We start from the raw sequence: 15,850 nt of genomic DNA on the forward strand, positions 1-15,850 counted from the left end.
GTGCTGTGTTTCACTAATCACTTCATTATTGTTTCCACCTGTGGCTCAAAGTCTGGTGATTACTCCCTTTGGCCAGTAGATGGAGTCAGATTGTTACTGTTTTAAAGTGCAGGTGAAAGATGTTTTGAAATCATTGTTTGACCTCATTTTATATAATGCCTATAAAAGAAGGAAAATGTGGCACTTTTTGCACAGTTTAAACCGGTGAAAGTCAATTATGAGCATTTAGTTTTATTTATAATAAATACTCCCATCAGTACCAGTACAACTACTACTAGACTGCCTCCATTACTGTTAGTGAATGTAGCAGAAATTAAAATATAAACATTACTAAACTGTGATTTGATTACAGTACACAAGAGCACAGTGATGGAGTACAGTTTAGAGGTACTTGCACTATACATGTTCATTTTGTACTTATACTTCACTACATCTTAAAGGCAAATATTGTTCTCCACTACTGTTTTATCTATTTAACAGCTGTAGTTACTCAGCAGATATAGATTTTACATGCTGAACATATGATCACCTTATAAAATATTAATATTTTAAGTACAGTATTGTACAGCAGGGTGTATCATCGTATAATACAGTAAAGTGTAGTATAGTTATGATGTTGCATATAACAGTATTTTAGAGTATATCATGGTATAGTATAGTATGTATAAATATAGTATTGTACAGTATAGTATGGTATAGTGCAGAAGATGTAGTACAACAGGCTGAATGTAGATACAGTTCTATGCAAAAGTTTGGGCCCCACTTCACAAATAACATTTTGGTGATTTTTTGATTGAAAATAAATAAACACAGTCTCTCTAGGATATGGAAAAAACACAACATTTTCTGCAAACATTAATACATATATATTTTTTATGTCATAAATTGAACAAAACTAAAAAAATACATCACTGTGGCATGTGCAAAAGTTTGGGCACCCTACATAGTCAGATAAAAGTCTTTTAATTCTTATATTTGGGATTTTCTCCCATCCTTTGCAAAAGGCTTCTAGTTCTGCAGTATTCCCGGGCTGTCTTGCATGCACAGCCCTTTTAAGATCCCCCCACAGATTTTCAATTATGTTTAAGTCAGGGGACTGTGAGGGCCGTTCCAAAACCTTTGTCTCTTGTGGTCGTCCATGGTGGATTTTGAGGTTTATTTAGGATCATTATCCTGTTGTAGAAGCCATGCTCTTTTCAGCTTCAGCTTTTTTACAGACGGTGGGATGTTTGCTCCCAGAATTTGCTGGTATTCAGTGGAATCCATTCTTTTCTCCACCCGTGCAATGTTTCCTGTGCCTCTGACTGCAACACAACCGCAAAGCATCATAGAACCACCCCCATGCTTAACAATTGGCCAGGTGTTCTTGTCATTAAACGCTAGTCCTTTTCTTCTCCAAACATACCTTTGCAGAGTGTGGCCAAAGAGTTCTGTTTTAACCTCATCAGTCCGCAGCACGTACAGGCTTCTGTAGATATTCTGTTTCATACTTCTGACGTTGGATTTTATGATGAGGATGCAGGTAAAGTTTGACCTCCACAATTCCCCCAAAAACTGCCATCTCTTAATTACATTTCACACCATGGAAACTGCAAGCTGACAACACTTTTCTATCTTCTTGTTGCCTTCCCCTGCATTGTTGGCATCAATAACTTTTCAGTCTTACACAGCTGCTTAGAGGAACCTGAGGTTTCTGTATTTGAGTATTTGTGAAGCTTTGAAACTGGCAACAGCTGACAATTGTTGACATGCCTCAGGCCTAACAAGCTGATTAAGGTCTGAGACCCTGTAAAAAGAATCTGAGACTTCTGAACTCTTAAGCTGCTCAAACCTTTGCACATGTAGTAGCAGTGGTAACCTTAAGTTTTTAAATGATTAAATGACCCAATACTATAAACATTAGTCAAATTAGCCCACTGCCAAACATCTACATCCTTAAAATGCTGTTTATACAGTAATTATACTTTTACATTGCTGATATCATCTCAGTACTTTTCAGTACTTAAGTTTTACTTGTAATGGAGTATTTTCACATTACTGTGTTGTTACTTTCACTTAAGTAAAGAATCTAATTACTTCTTCCACCACTACAAGAGGAATCACATTAACAAACTGACAGATAACGTGCACAGATACACTTTAGGGCCATTTCGAATGAATTAGCACAAGTAACAGAAGCGTAAGAACCATCCAGTTCTAGATAAGAAGCTGTTGTGTGTTTGATTTTCTTTCTTAAAGTCATGCAGGTCACAAGGTTTCACACATGCTGAGTAAGTTTCACACTCCCAGTTCATGCTTCAACTGGACAGACAGACAGATAGACAGGCAGGTGTACAGACAGACAGATGGACCCTGATACAAAATAGCCAAAACCCCTGTCTATCTTTAAACCGAGCTGGTGGTGTCACACTGCCAGTCCCACATGTTCTGTGGAGCTCCAGGAACTCTAGAGGAGAGTGCTGACTCGTAAATACCTCTGCTTTTAAACTGCCCGCTCCCATAATGCCGAGGGAGGAGAGGAAGAAGGAAAAGGGTCAAAGAGGGTGTGTGTGTGTAATAAATTGGTGCTTTATGACAGCGAGTTGGCATAGTCAAGTGGAAAACATTTGCATGGTTTTACATTGCAGGTAGCAAATCACTACTCAATAAAAATCAAACTCAAAATGACTTTTCTCATCTTCTTCATACCGACAATTCCTCCCTGGTGTAAGTATCTCTGTCGTCCATGTATATCTGTTTTTTCACAGGGAGGAAGCAGAGGATCCATAGCTGCTTTGCTGTTACTAAATACTTGTTTTAACAGCAGTGTCCTTAAAAATGTTCTGAGTGATCTGAAAACTGCTCATATTCTTTTTCTTGGCACATGTGGCACGATTTAACAGAAAAAAGACAACACTTTGTCTTGAAGAGCTTAGCAATCATAACAAGGTACAGCAGACGCACATATATTATTTAACTTAAGGGATAAAGAGACTTTTTTTTTGTGTTGGACATTATTCCACATTCTTTGAAAACCCCAAATGGCCCCTGTTTGCATCCACACCCTCTCAGACATCATCCAGACTCCCTGAAACCCTGCACACCGGCCATTGTGTCATGTAAAAGCTCTCCGGTGCCGAGAGAAGGGTCCCAAAAAGGCCATTTACAGCTGCTCCGACATGTAGCGTATTGAGCAGGCCAAGCAGACAGGTCGTAAAGGGACTGATAAAAAAGCCCCCCGGTGGCTGTGGGTGTAAGATACAGATTGAAAATCGGACAGACAGGTGCTCTGACTCACTGAGAGACTAATGGAAAAGGGGTTATGGCCATTACTGCCTGAAAGATGGAGAGTCTTTAGCCTTTAACCCAGACAAACAAAAGACATCATGTAATTTAGTGCAGTTTAGTACGGACAGTCAGCACTGGGCAATTGAAAGTGTTTTTTTTACTTGTCTCAGGTCGTTAAAGGAACTAATTGTGACATGTTCTATTTGTAACAATATTGATGATTTGACTTTTTGGGCTTGTGACCATTTAAAACAAAGCAATGATTATTTTTTTTAGAAAGATTCAGCCAGTAATTCACTAGAAAATGGAAACGTTTGTTTACTATTCTGGTTTCACTCTCAAAACATGTATTCTGCATCAGCATGGCCTTTTTCTCAACTGAAATTTGGGCAAAAACAAACTTTTGTAGAGAGTTTTGACAACATTTAAAATATGATTTCCCAGAGTTTCATGTGGAAGGACAGAAATTGTGAGGAAAAGTTTGACTCTCTTTAATTGTAACATGCAAATTATTAGATAATGACTCAGACAGAGGCTGGACAAAATAGTCTCACTTCGAGGGCCATTCAGTAGCTGTTCTACAGCTTTCAAATGTATCACATGACCTTCCTCGGCGGAGGAAACTCCATCTGCTGAGGAAGATCACGTGGTATGATCAAAAGCTCCAGCTCAGCTACTGAATGGACCTTGTGGTTTCATCAGCTGCTGTTTTCTGAGGTCAAGAATGAACTCTCAGTCTCAACTATATGATTCCTTTTTGGACACAGTTGGGAGTGTCAAAAGGAATTTAATTACTTATGGTACATAAGTTTTTACAATATTCATAAATATTATAGACATTACATACATTTTGGTAATAATCTGGAATATTTGATATCAGGAAACTGCACTGTTTGTTTTGAATATACTGTAAATGTATGCACACTGGTGTTCTATTAATGGTATTTGTATACACTATATTTTTGCTATTAAGCTGTCTTGTTCCTCTAATTTGAGTTTTTCATTTTATGATCTTTTTTTTTTTTTGTTCAATAAAAATAAATCACTAATGAATAATCATCAAAGTAAACAAACAAGATGACTGAATATGGTAGCGTATGAAGAGAATGAGAGTAAAGTAATAAGATACTCCTGAACATGCACATACATGTACACATGCACGTGTATATATACATGTCAAAATCATAAACACACACACACACACACACACACAGCCATTTGCAAGTGATGAGAGACGGCCAGTTGGAAATTTCAAGGCCTGCACTCTCTGTCGTGCCGCGCTCAGAGCTGTCAGTAAGGTTAATTTTGTGATGTTTGTGATTAGTGAGCACCCGTGTTAAGTTACTGCACACCTCAGACCGACTCAAGACTTTATAATAATGTGTGTTATCTCAGGTCCGGTCTCAGTCTCGTTGTGTATATTCAGACAACTTCTCTTCTATATAAGCGCCTGTCATGCTAGCACCGCACTGAAAGCTGCAAATTCAATTTCCTGAGCTCAGGTTTGTTCATGTCCATCAGGTAATATTTCTCTGTCTATCTACTGTCTTTTTTTGGCCACCCTATGAAATTTCACCACACATACATGTAGTTTCATTACATACATATGCACATACTTACATTACTTCACATAGCTTTTAAAATGCTTGACAGAGCTGCCAATGAAATGTATCAGCACAAGCATTTAGCATGCCTAAGCTGTAAACCATATCCATCAGTAGACTGTCTTGTGCCAAGATGTGTTCAGGGAACCAAAACACTGCTGAGTTCACAGCGATACACACTCCATGCAGAGAGAAAATGTATAAATTCACACATACAGCTTGGTTTTTGCTGTGTTAGACTGTGTATTGTCAACATATATAGCACCAAAATCCATTATCAAACATTAACATTCTGCCATCTATGATTAAGACAGCACTACTTAGTTTTCTATATCCTTGATTGCTGTTTCGTCTGCTTGCAGGGTCAGAAGGGAAAAGGAAATTAGTAGAGGCAGTGAAATACTGTTATTGGCGTATTGTGTTGATTCATTGAGTGGGGAAATAAAAATCATTGCTCTACTGAGGTTAAGATCAGCTATAATTCATGCACAATGTAATCTGCAGCATTTTACTAGATCCCTGTTATTCAGGTTATTCAGGGTTTGTTTGTTTGGATATAACTTTGTTTTTTTCCCCCTGCTTCCTGCAGCCACTTAGTCTTGTACTAAAGATTTTTTTTATTTTTTATTCTATGATTTCAGCATTTCTTCACTTTAAGAGCTCTCTTAAGTATGGTGGCCCCTAAGGAGAAAGCACACACAAGAGTGAAAGCATAAGCCAAGAAATGCTACAAATACCAAAACACGTACATAAAAAAAAAGGAAAACACATGCAACAAAGCTAATCTCTACGCTGGAGAAACAAAATTCTACATCATATCCACAATTTGACCCCAAATGATAATGTTACTTCACAGGGTTTATGGGTCACTGGTTGCTGTAATAGTTATATGGCAGGAGCAGTGTAGACTACTGTATAAAATGTATAGAATGACAACATATATAACTGGGATTGACAACTATGTGCCACTGAATGCCAAGAGCGAAGGTATCCCTAACACTTTTATATAGCTACAGAGCTTTGCAAATCCTTACACACATTATTTGCTGTCATACTTTGCTTTATAACTGAGATGCATATTTGCTGTTGCAAGCAAATCAAGTCAGCCTCTGATTGTTAATTTACCGTTCAGTTAACTTTCACGTAAGTGTGTGCTCCATTTTCTAAAGCTGCGATCGGAACAGCTGGAGACGTTGCTGAGTTACTTCCCATATTCCACTTTAGGCTAAAAAACTTTTCAAGAAGTATCTCACATCATTTTCCTTTTACTAAATCATTTTTCCACTCTTCTACTCAAATAAGAGCTCCGTAACATTTCTCCTACCCGTCTACTGTTGCAATGACTGCACATTTCATCTACGTGTTGAAAAAAGGATGTTTAAAGGTAAGACAGGTTTGGAGAGAAAAGTTAGAAAAAAAAAGAGCTTCTTGCTGAAAAATTTACCAGTTCCACCTCAAGGATCTGCTGGGAAAATCAAGTGTGGAACAAGCGATCAACCAACCGGAACCAGCTTCATTTTCCTTCCTTCACAAACTCTCACCAATCCACTGGCTGACAAGAGCTACGGAAGGGGAGTTTCGAGTGTGTAAGAGCAATTGTAAAGCACTCAGCATAGATTGTCATGCCACACACGCACACACACACACACACCTGGGTAAATAAAGGTGAAAAACAGAGATTTGGCCAGGAGATTTATGGCAGTGCGTCAAGGAGAGGGACCACTGACAGCTGGAGGACTCTGGCTGAGTCTTGACGCAATTCAGGTCACACACACACAGCCACCAACACACACACACACACACACACACACACACACACAGAGGAACACATTCACACATATCCACATGTCAATCCTTATTTGGTCACCTTGGTCTGATATTTTTCATGTCCTGAAAAAGCCCCTGAGCAAAGTCTTTGAATAGAATTAATTTAAAAGCAGTTTATTTTAGCTTTGCATGCCATCTAAAGCCGAACAATACCCATAATTCTATTACGGCTCTGACGTCTGCTGAGAGAAAGGCACTGCTTGTGACTCAACTGTCTGCGGCCCCCCCCCCCCTCCTCCCTTCCCTCTCCTCCCTCTCCTCCCCTGCCTTGTCCCAGTCTGCATCAGAAAGCAACACAGTTTTATAAACCAGCAGAGGGGTCAGGTACCTATTTTGGTGCAACCCCACCCCAATCCAAGGTGACAAAGATAACACTTTATAGGATTTTTCAGGAGCAGTACATGGTGTGACATGTCAGATTTTATCCAGAGTTTCTTAAATGAGCATGAGCGCAAACATAAAACACAAAAGCGATGCATAACTTAACAGTTTTGGTGCCGTTTTTGTTTTCATTTTGTCACCGAGCTCTGGCAGAAAATGTCTAAATTCCACCCCCACCCCCCCCCCCTCGCTCCTTCTCTCCTCAGGGACAGTCACAGACTCCCAAGGGCTCAGTCTTCCGTCAAGGGCCATATGGTACCGTCAGAGCTCTGTGTGTGCTTGCGTCCGAGCGTGTGTGTGCTGTAGAGGGAGGGCAGCCGTGGCTCAAGGTGTCAGAAGGGAGGGTGGTTTAAATTTAACTGCAACAGGGCTGATATCTGCATGGCAGGTCCTGACTCCCCCTCTGCTCTCTCTTTCTCACACACACACACACACACACACACACAGTCTGTCTTCACAGTCCCCAGCCTCAGACATCATCACACACACACACACAGACACACAGCAGCTCCCTCAGTCTGTCAGGAGACGTGCCTCTTCCTCCTCTTCTCTTCCCACCTATCAGACCACCTGGATTGTACAAGAGGCCAGCTGAGGACGCGACGGAGGAGAGAAAAAGGACGCTCACCGTCGGGAAGGAGAGCAGAGCAAACATTCACACTGAGGATAACGCTTCATCTCAGCCGGCAGGCTGAAGGCACAGCCAGTGGCACTGCAGAGGCACAACAGCACAGTGGGCTAACGCTTTGCTACAAGAGGTAAGACTGGAGCTTGGCTTTGAGTGACTGTGTGTGTGTGTGTGTGTGTGCGTGCGTGTGTGTGCGTGTGTGTGGATGCTCTGACAAACCTAATATTCATCTCTTTTATTCTGGAGGCAAACATGCAAAATGCAAAAGCTTGTGTTTATGTGTGTTTGTGAGGGGGTCTCACCTATACAAATAATACTGAAATCTCCGGCAAATACATATTGATATGTGTGATATATCTGGATTTTTATAATATATGATATGACTGTTTAATTTATCATAAATGTTATACAAATACTGTACATGCTCTTCATCATTTCATTTTAAAAAAAAGTTTTCTGGATTTTATTGTATTTCTATGTGTCTCTGCAAAGACACAGACCATATTGCAGTGTGTTGTGAACAACAGCTTAAAGTGCAGATGCACTGAAATGTCTAATTTGAGTGGATTTGCAGAACAGTTAAAGAGTGGGATGTAATCTGGGTTGTGGCGGCTTTGCTGCAAGGTTGCTGCTAATTAGCCAGATAGAGAGATTAGAGGCCAGAGGAGAGAGACTACGGGGAGGCTCTGAGTGTCACAGGGAATGTCTGATAATCTTGATTTAATCTATTTGGATCGAATTTGCTCTAATTGGATTGATTTTTTTTGGCCAAGCAGTCAAAAGACATACACTGTTTTGATTTTGATCATAATTATGTTTATTTGTCTTTCATTTGCATGCATCTCTCTACAATGACTGAATGTATTTTTTGCTGAAAATGATGCAGCTGAGCTCAAAGTCAGTAAACCAGAATAAATCACCAACGCTTTTCAATTGAATTTGCTGATGCGAGCAGAACATGATATTGCCCTGGCAGCGCTAACACACCCCGTGGTCAATTTGCCCACCATATCAAAGCTGTGGTGATAATTCATCCACTTTTGTGCAGTGATACTGTCGAGCGGACGCTGGTGTTACTTGATGGGTCGTATTGGTTGCAGCCAGGGAATTTCCAAAGGGCAGCGTGTCCATGAGAACCTGCAGCAGTGTCATACTGTATCTTAGTGCGAGGAGGACTGGTGAGGGAGGGAGAGGGAGAGGGGGGTCAAGTTACCAGGCCTGCACTCGTGTCTCAGTTTGGAAACATACTGAGGGGAGTGAGGGAGAGAGAGAGAGACAGTCAAATGTCAATCCAATAAAGCATTTTCACTTGAGCTGAAATGAATTGTGAAACCCAGACACAGACTCTATTTTCCACTTTGGCTCAAAAAAAAAAATACCAAAGTCATTATCACGTTGGGACGTCCTGTGCTGGCATCCATAGTTTGATGATGTGTTGGTATGTGATGGTCAGCAAAGTCAAAGAGAGATGTGACCAAAAAAAGGATCCCTCTCAGAGATCAACACCATGCGTTATGGTTTGCGGTTACTCACAAGTTATGAATAAAGAAAGCGTATGGTTGCATTTATCGTACGAAGGGTCTGTTTTTTAGTTTTGATCTTGTCGTGACAGGGAGCGACCAAATTAAATGTGGTCAACGGCAGCGTCAGTACAAAGCTACAATGTAGCATGATGTCAATATACAAAGCATTTTCCTTCAAAGTTATCTTCTGCCATTTTATAAATCTTTGTAAATTGGATTTTGGACTGTTTGTTGGACAAAATATGCAATTTAAAGATGTCACATTAGGCTTTGGGAAATGGCAGTTTTTTTTCTATATTTTCTGACATTTTATGGGCTAAAATAATCATAAAAATAATCAACAGGTGTTGAAACATTCCCTCATAGACTCCCACAATCCTCCCTCCTGTGAGTAAATATTTGGGCTGACACAAGGACACCCCAGCCCGATCCAGATGCATCTTTAAAAGGATTGGGATTTGGCTTGTGACTAGGGCCCTGTTCACACTTGGCATTAAAATGCGTCTTGGGTGATTTGATCACAAGTGGACAGCTCTAAGTTCAGGTGTGACTGCACCCAAGACGAATCGAGGACGCGTTGAGATCCGATTGCTCAGATCGCATTCAGAAGTGGTCTGGGCCACATTCTTTTAGCAGTGTGTACTCAAATGAGTCCTGGGCCACACTGAAGGACCGCCTACTCAAGTACATACTCATTTACACGCCATCAGTGTCACATTAAAGTGCAAAACAACAAGAAGAAGCCACAACAACAGGCAAAATGGATTCTCATGGAGTACAGACAAAACACTCTGTCTGATTTCCATCTGGGCCGAAGAGTTTTGATTTTATCTGCACAACAAGGTCTGCAAACTTCTTCTTCTTTGAATTTCCAACAAGGCATTTAGTCTTTGTAAACAGAAATGATTTACATGTTTATTTGTGGGGAAGTGAGATCTGATCACAAGTGGTCACGCATGTGGAGACGCATTCTAACGCCAGGTGTGAAGTGACGTACTTAGAACTGTCTACCTGTGATTGGATCACCCAAGATGCATGTTGATGCCAGGTGTGAACAGGACCTAGAAGTGACAGGCTAATCTGTTTAAGTACGTACGGTAGTGGGGCGGAGAGCCATTAGCCTTCTGGTGCTGGTAATCCACCGTCAAAGAAGGAGAGCAAGAGGGCAACCCGACAGACTGATCAGCAAGTTTAGGGTGTTTGGTGTTTGTAGGGTCATGTGAGTTGAAGTGGAGTTGTGTTGTGTGTGTATTCATCTATACGCCGACTGGCAAGCTTCATCATCTTCGTCAGTGGGTTGTTGTGGAGTTTTTTTTATTAGCCAGTTGATCAGAAAACAGAAAGGAGGGTAAAAGGTTAGTTCAATATATTGGTCAGCTCAAATCTCATACAGCCTTTAATATCAGATGGAAATTTGTACTTGATTTAAATAAAATAAATTCGTGCAGCAGTGGTTCCCAACCTGTCAGGGCAGGTCACAAGATAAATCTGATGGGTTGTGGGATGATAAATGGGAGTAACATGCAATATTTCTACTACACAAACCTTGGTTTTTACCTCTTTAGGCCTCTAAATATCATGAAACAATTGGCAAACAGTATGCAACCATGAGGCATCACAGAGTTAGAAGCCTAACCACCGTATCATAGCAAAAGTTGACGTCTTCATAATATTTTTCCGCAGCAGAGCACCTTGCTGCAAACTGTTTCCCTCTCAGAGTGATTGACAGTTTGAGGGTAGTGGGGCAGAGATCATTAAACCAGACACGCATTAAGGCAAACCTCCTGGCACCTTGAGCTTCACCAGCTGTAGGGCGGATTAGACGGCGTGGCTCGAAGGCTTTATTGAAGGTGTTTCATTCATCAGTGAGGAGAGCTTGTTTGGTTGTGTGCACAATGCATGGAAGAGAGTGAGTGTGAACTAATCAAAGTAAATCTCTTCTTGATTAGCCCTTAAAAAGTACTTGTAGTCTGGATTTACAATCCAAGAGGATGAAAATGTCTTTAACTTTGTTTTAAGTTGTGTGTGTGTGAGAGAGAGAGAGAGAGAGAGAGAGAGAGTAAATCACTGGAAAAATGTGTCTCTTTCTTGTAAAGACCAAGTGTAACAGGGCTAAATGTTAAGAGGAAAACTGCAGAATGATTCCTGATGCTTCGCTTTGGCAGTGGATGGTAAAGAGTGTGGATTAACAGGCTTTCTCACAGTATAATGTTCTCGTATTTCCATCATATCTTGACAGAGCATCCAGAAAAATGCTCCACTGAACTGATAACAGTCACAAGATATGAGAAGACAGTTGATGAGAGGTTCATGGGTCGTAACTGTCATTCTGTCTCGTTGACATGCGGTGGATATCAATGGCTTTGGTCTCATTTCTAGCTAATGTTACCTTGTAATAAATTTCTAAAATAGAAGAAGTGGAGTCAGGAATTTCGGTCCTACTTTATCAAGGCAAAATTTTGGTGCTGGTTTAGTAGTTTTAGTTGTAAATGTACAGTACTAGTACAGAGGAACAACTACAGTACCATCAATGTGGTGCTAAAGAATGAGGAATTGTGGACAGAGCAAGGATTGTTTCCCCCTGTTTCCAGTCTTTATGCTAAGCTAAGCTTACCATCTCCTAGCTGTATCTTCATATTTACCATACAGACATGAGGGTGGTATTGATCTTCTCATCTTACTCTTGGCAAGAAAGAGAATTAACGTATTTCCCAGACTATTCCTTTAAAAAAATCAAGCATAGCATACAAAATTGCAGCTTTGGGAGATTGCTGGAGAGGGGTCGACCAGTACAAGAAGGCCTTCACTGTGTGGATTGAGGGACACATGGCGTACAGCGACTTGTTTCAGTCCTGCGGATCCTGTTTCCCCCCACAGAATACCAGCCACTCACAGCTCTGGGAAAAGAGCACTATATATACACACCGAGAGAGAAACGCCAGTGTTGTCCAACATTAGTCTCTCTCAATCTTGCAGCTTGACCTGCAGTCAAAATAAGTCAACTGAGATCAGACTGTACAGCAGTACAATCTTTCATCCAGCTGATTGAAAGATCAGCTGGATGGTGCTTTCGGAGAACCCGTTCCCATTAGAGCAAGTGAAGACATACAAGCGTAAGAGGCTCAGGGACAAGACTATAAAAAGGAAAAACTCTGTATTAGGAAGACGGGTTAGGAGCATTATGTTGTTATGGACAGCAGAAGTGTATTCTGAAATGCAGAAAGTGATACAGTTTCCTTAGTATTTGTAAGAAATGCTTAAATCTTTAAAGCAGCTGTCAAACCAACCATCAAACTGTTTGGTTAAAATGTGTACAATTTGATAAAACCCACTGTGGACAGCCACTCTATTATCTTTATGTTGCATTTTATTGCTGACACCTCACTTTAGCACTTTAGGCTTCTCCCCAGGTGCATCACGGAAGAAACAGCTTGACTCCAGGTGCATAAATAATTCACATATGTATCTTTCGTCCGGTGGTGAACCGAATGGTTACCGCGTGCCGCAGCAGACACAGTCGCTGCTCGTCTCCACGGAAGTGTAAAAGTGAATAAAGCTCGTGCTGCATCAGTACACCATGAAGCATTTGTGATGGAAGGCTGCCTGTGCTGCATTAAACACTCTCAGCAGGGGATCATAGCTGGAGGCTCCAATTGTATGCGTAAAAATGCAACAATGGTTGAAATCCAAAGTGAGAATAGCTGTAAAAACCACATAACTCTATGTTTTTCTTTGAACTCACTTGGAAGTTTACATTTTTTCCTCTACATACTCTGTAAAACCCAATAACTTGCTCAGTCAGACAGCTCGAATCAATTTTTTTGTCATATTTTTGTAAATTTAGAGGATCTGTTCTTCTTCTCAGATTAAATCCACACTCACTAGTGTCTGTGTTTACTCTTCTCACTCCCCACGCAACACGTCGCACACTGCGACAAGAAAAACAAGACAGGGAGAGAGGCGGCGAGAGAGGATCTCAAAAAGCAGAACAATTAAAAAGGGTTCGTGCTTCCTCTCATGAGACTGCTCTGCATCACTTCAACAGAGGAGATGGTAGAATAAGCAACAGTGAAAATTCCCTTTTTTCTTCTGAACCTAAAGAGATGATGTGCCTGTGACAACTCTCTGACAACTAATGTTACAACAACAGTAAATGATGATGCTTTAGAAACAGACATATCTGATTTAGTTACTTGTACAGTGCAAACAGACAGCCTTAAAGCTTCTAATAACCAATATTTCTATATTAACAACAGATCAAATGAATAGTTGTACATGAAAGGGATCACATAAAGATCAGACCATAGACTCTACATAAAGATGGACGCAGTGAGGTGTGACATCACCCATTGGAGACTGTTTGAAGCCCAGTGTTGGCGCCACCTTTTCCGTTTCAAGCTACTATAAGTCTTCAAATCTCCAAAATGACCAGTAATAAACCTATTAACGATTGAGACCATAATGACTCTTTGAAGAAAATGATTTACTCATCTGTATGTGGCACTTATAGTCTCTAAAAGTTCTGAATTCACTGTAAACCGTCTTGAAAAGTTCATGACAGTAAGATCTGTCAGATCTGTCAGAATGAAAGCAGCCACAAACTCTTCTCATCATACCATCAAAAGATGCTTCTTCCATACTTTTTTCATTCGCTCTGTTACAAGTTTGACTGTCTGTCATTAAAAGTCAAGCAAAACAAAAAAGCCCAGGCCCCAGGACAACAAGACACAGATAGTTGGAAAATGTTTATATAGCACATGTGGCATCAGCCTTGTTTTGCAGTAAAAGTAGACATAAAACTCGGTGCTTGATGCAGAAGATTAGAAAATCTTATTGACCGTGATACACAGCGAAACTCTCACCTTTGTGCTTTAAATATAAAGAAGCAGCTCGTAACCCGACAGCATTTGTCACCAGAATAGATTTTTAACCCTGGCTGTCTTTTCATTTCCTGATGCTATTACTGTAAGTTATCTATGTTGCACAGACTTGCCGGTGCGTCACCACCTTTATTTTATTTAGTACCAATGTTCTATGTTAAATATACAGCGAGGGCCCGATGAACTCGGATTCCTCTGCGAGCTGATGGGGGGCCGATGCTTTCCATGACGTAGCAGAAACCGTCACAGCGGTACACAGCGTCATATGTATAAGAAAGCCTACAGCTGCTGTCACCTGGTTGGCATGTCGGACAGATTAACATGTCACACTGTAGAGTTTTCCTCTCATTTTAACTTGATAAAATAACTTACTCTGTAGAACTATACATTTCTTAGATTTTGAGATGTTATTAGCATTTATTAGAAATTGCAGATGTGAGTTCTTTCACATCCTTTTTGCAAAATCCATGGTGGAAAGTGAAATCACCAAACATCCCATAAGAATATCCCAATTTGGGTGTACTGGTGAGGAGTTAGAGGTTATGTTGTACTTTTGCAGATCTGGAAATAACTAAACCTTCATTAACCATCTGATAAACAAGTCAAATATTGCAGTTTTAATTGGAGAACCATATTCGTCTGGTGGCCTAGGCTTAATTATAAAGTTCGCTTGTTAAATTATTGCCTTCCCAGCACACTAGATTATGTTAATAACTACTCATCTAACACTACGTGTCAGATAAATTTGCACCCAAGCAAAGAGTATCTTATTCTCCGTGGGTATAGCTTGCTAGTTAGCCACATTATGTAAATGAAATCTTTACAGAGCTCAGTGTCAACCTTTGCCAACCTCAACGTGAACCATCTCACAGCTCGCTGCTATTTCTGCATTGTATTCCCACCAGGGACTCGGCTTTGGTTGTGAAATTCTTGGCATATGTAACATGATTAGATAAAGCGACACAGGTGGCAGCCTGACGCTAAAAATGCACCGGAGGGAAAAAATAAAACGCACCAAGGAGCCCCCGCTGCGAACACTCCTCTTTAAGTTTAAGCCTCCATTGTTGCCCCTCTCTGTTTGCTGTTGCTATAGAAATGGACCCAGCAGAGATGAGAGAGGCTTAGCGTGGCTCTGTGACTCTTGCATTCGCTAAATGACAGGGTCAATTATGGAGCTATTTTCTGATGACCCACTAACATTTTCCCTGCACCCTCTTATTTAAGAGAACTGAGGCATGCAGAGCAAACAGGAACAGATGAGGAAAGGGCAGTGGTGAGAAATGTCAGTGCTGCGCCCTGTGGCACTTAATTTATTCACTTTAGCCCGGACAACTCTGGACAGATTTGAGAAATGTCTTAAATGGGCGTGATTTGTATAGAGCGGGATTGTGTTTGGCTGGAGTGCTGCAGCGTCAGTACGGGATGAGGCCCAGGGCTCGACAGCACATAGTCGGTGGGGTGATGGAGGGTATATTACACCTATCTGCCAAGATGACTCATAGGCAGTGCAGGGGGCCAAAGCCACAGTAGCGCTTTGGATAAACTGTGGCTTTGGGTGGCTCATCCTCAAAGTGCAGCGCATTTATTTCTAAACAACCTTGCACCCTACCTTTTATACTTGAATCAGGGGTTTGCACAGACCTGCACAGTGTGTTACATGATCCAGATACAAAAAAAACAACAAACTGTGCTGCCGTCTAGTGTAAATAAAAAATCAGAAATGCAATGATTGTGAAAGAC

The 15,850-nt window shown here is 40.8% G+C and overlaps 1 protein-coding gene across 3 annotated transcripts in view; it reads left to right on the forward strand.

Annotated features, from left to right (window-relative positions):
- The first annotated feature begins 7,544 nt into the window (after window positions 1–7,544).
- Window positions 7,545–15,850, forward strand: part of filip1l (filamin A interacting protein 1-like) — a 73,109-nt gene continuing 64,803 nt past the window's right edge. For 2 of the 3 annotated variants that reach the window (XM_042404877.1, XM_042404880.1), the window contains exon 1: window positions 7,546–7,837. The gene's annotated coding sequence lies outside the window, so the exon portion shown is untranslated. Of the gene's footprint in view, window positions 7,838–15,850 lie in introns of all 3 variants that reach the window. The other variant, XM_042404882.1, reaches the window with a different exon arrangement.

This window comes from Thunnus maccoyii, chromosome 24, assembly GCF_910596095.1.
Source record: "Thunnus maccoyii chromosome 24, fThuMac1.1, whole genome shotgun sequence".
NCBI lineage: Eukaryota > Metazoa > Chordata > Actinopteri > Scombriformes > Scombridae > Thunnus > Thunnus maccoyii.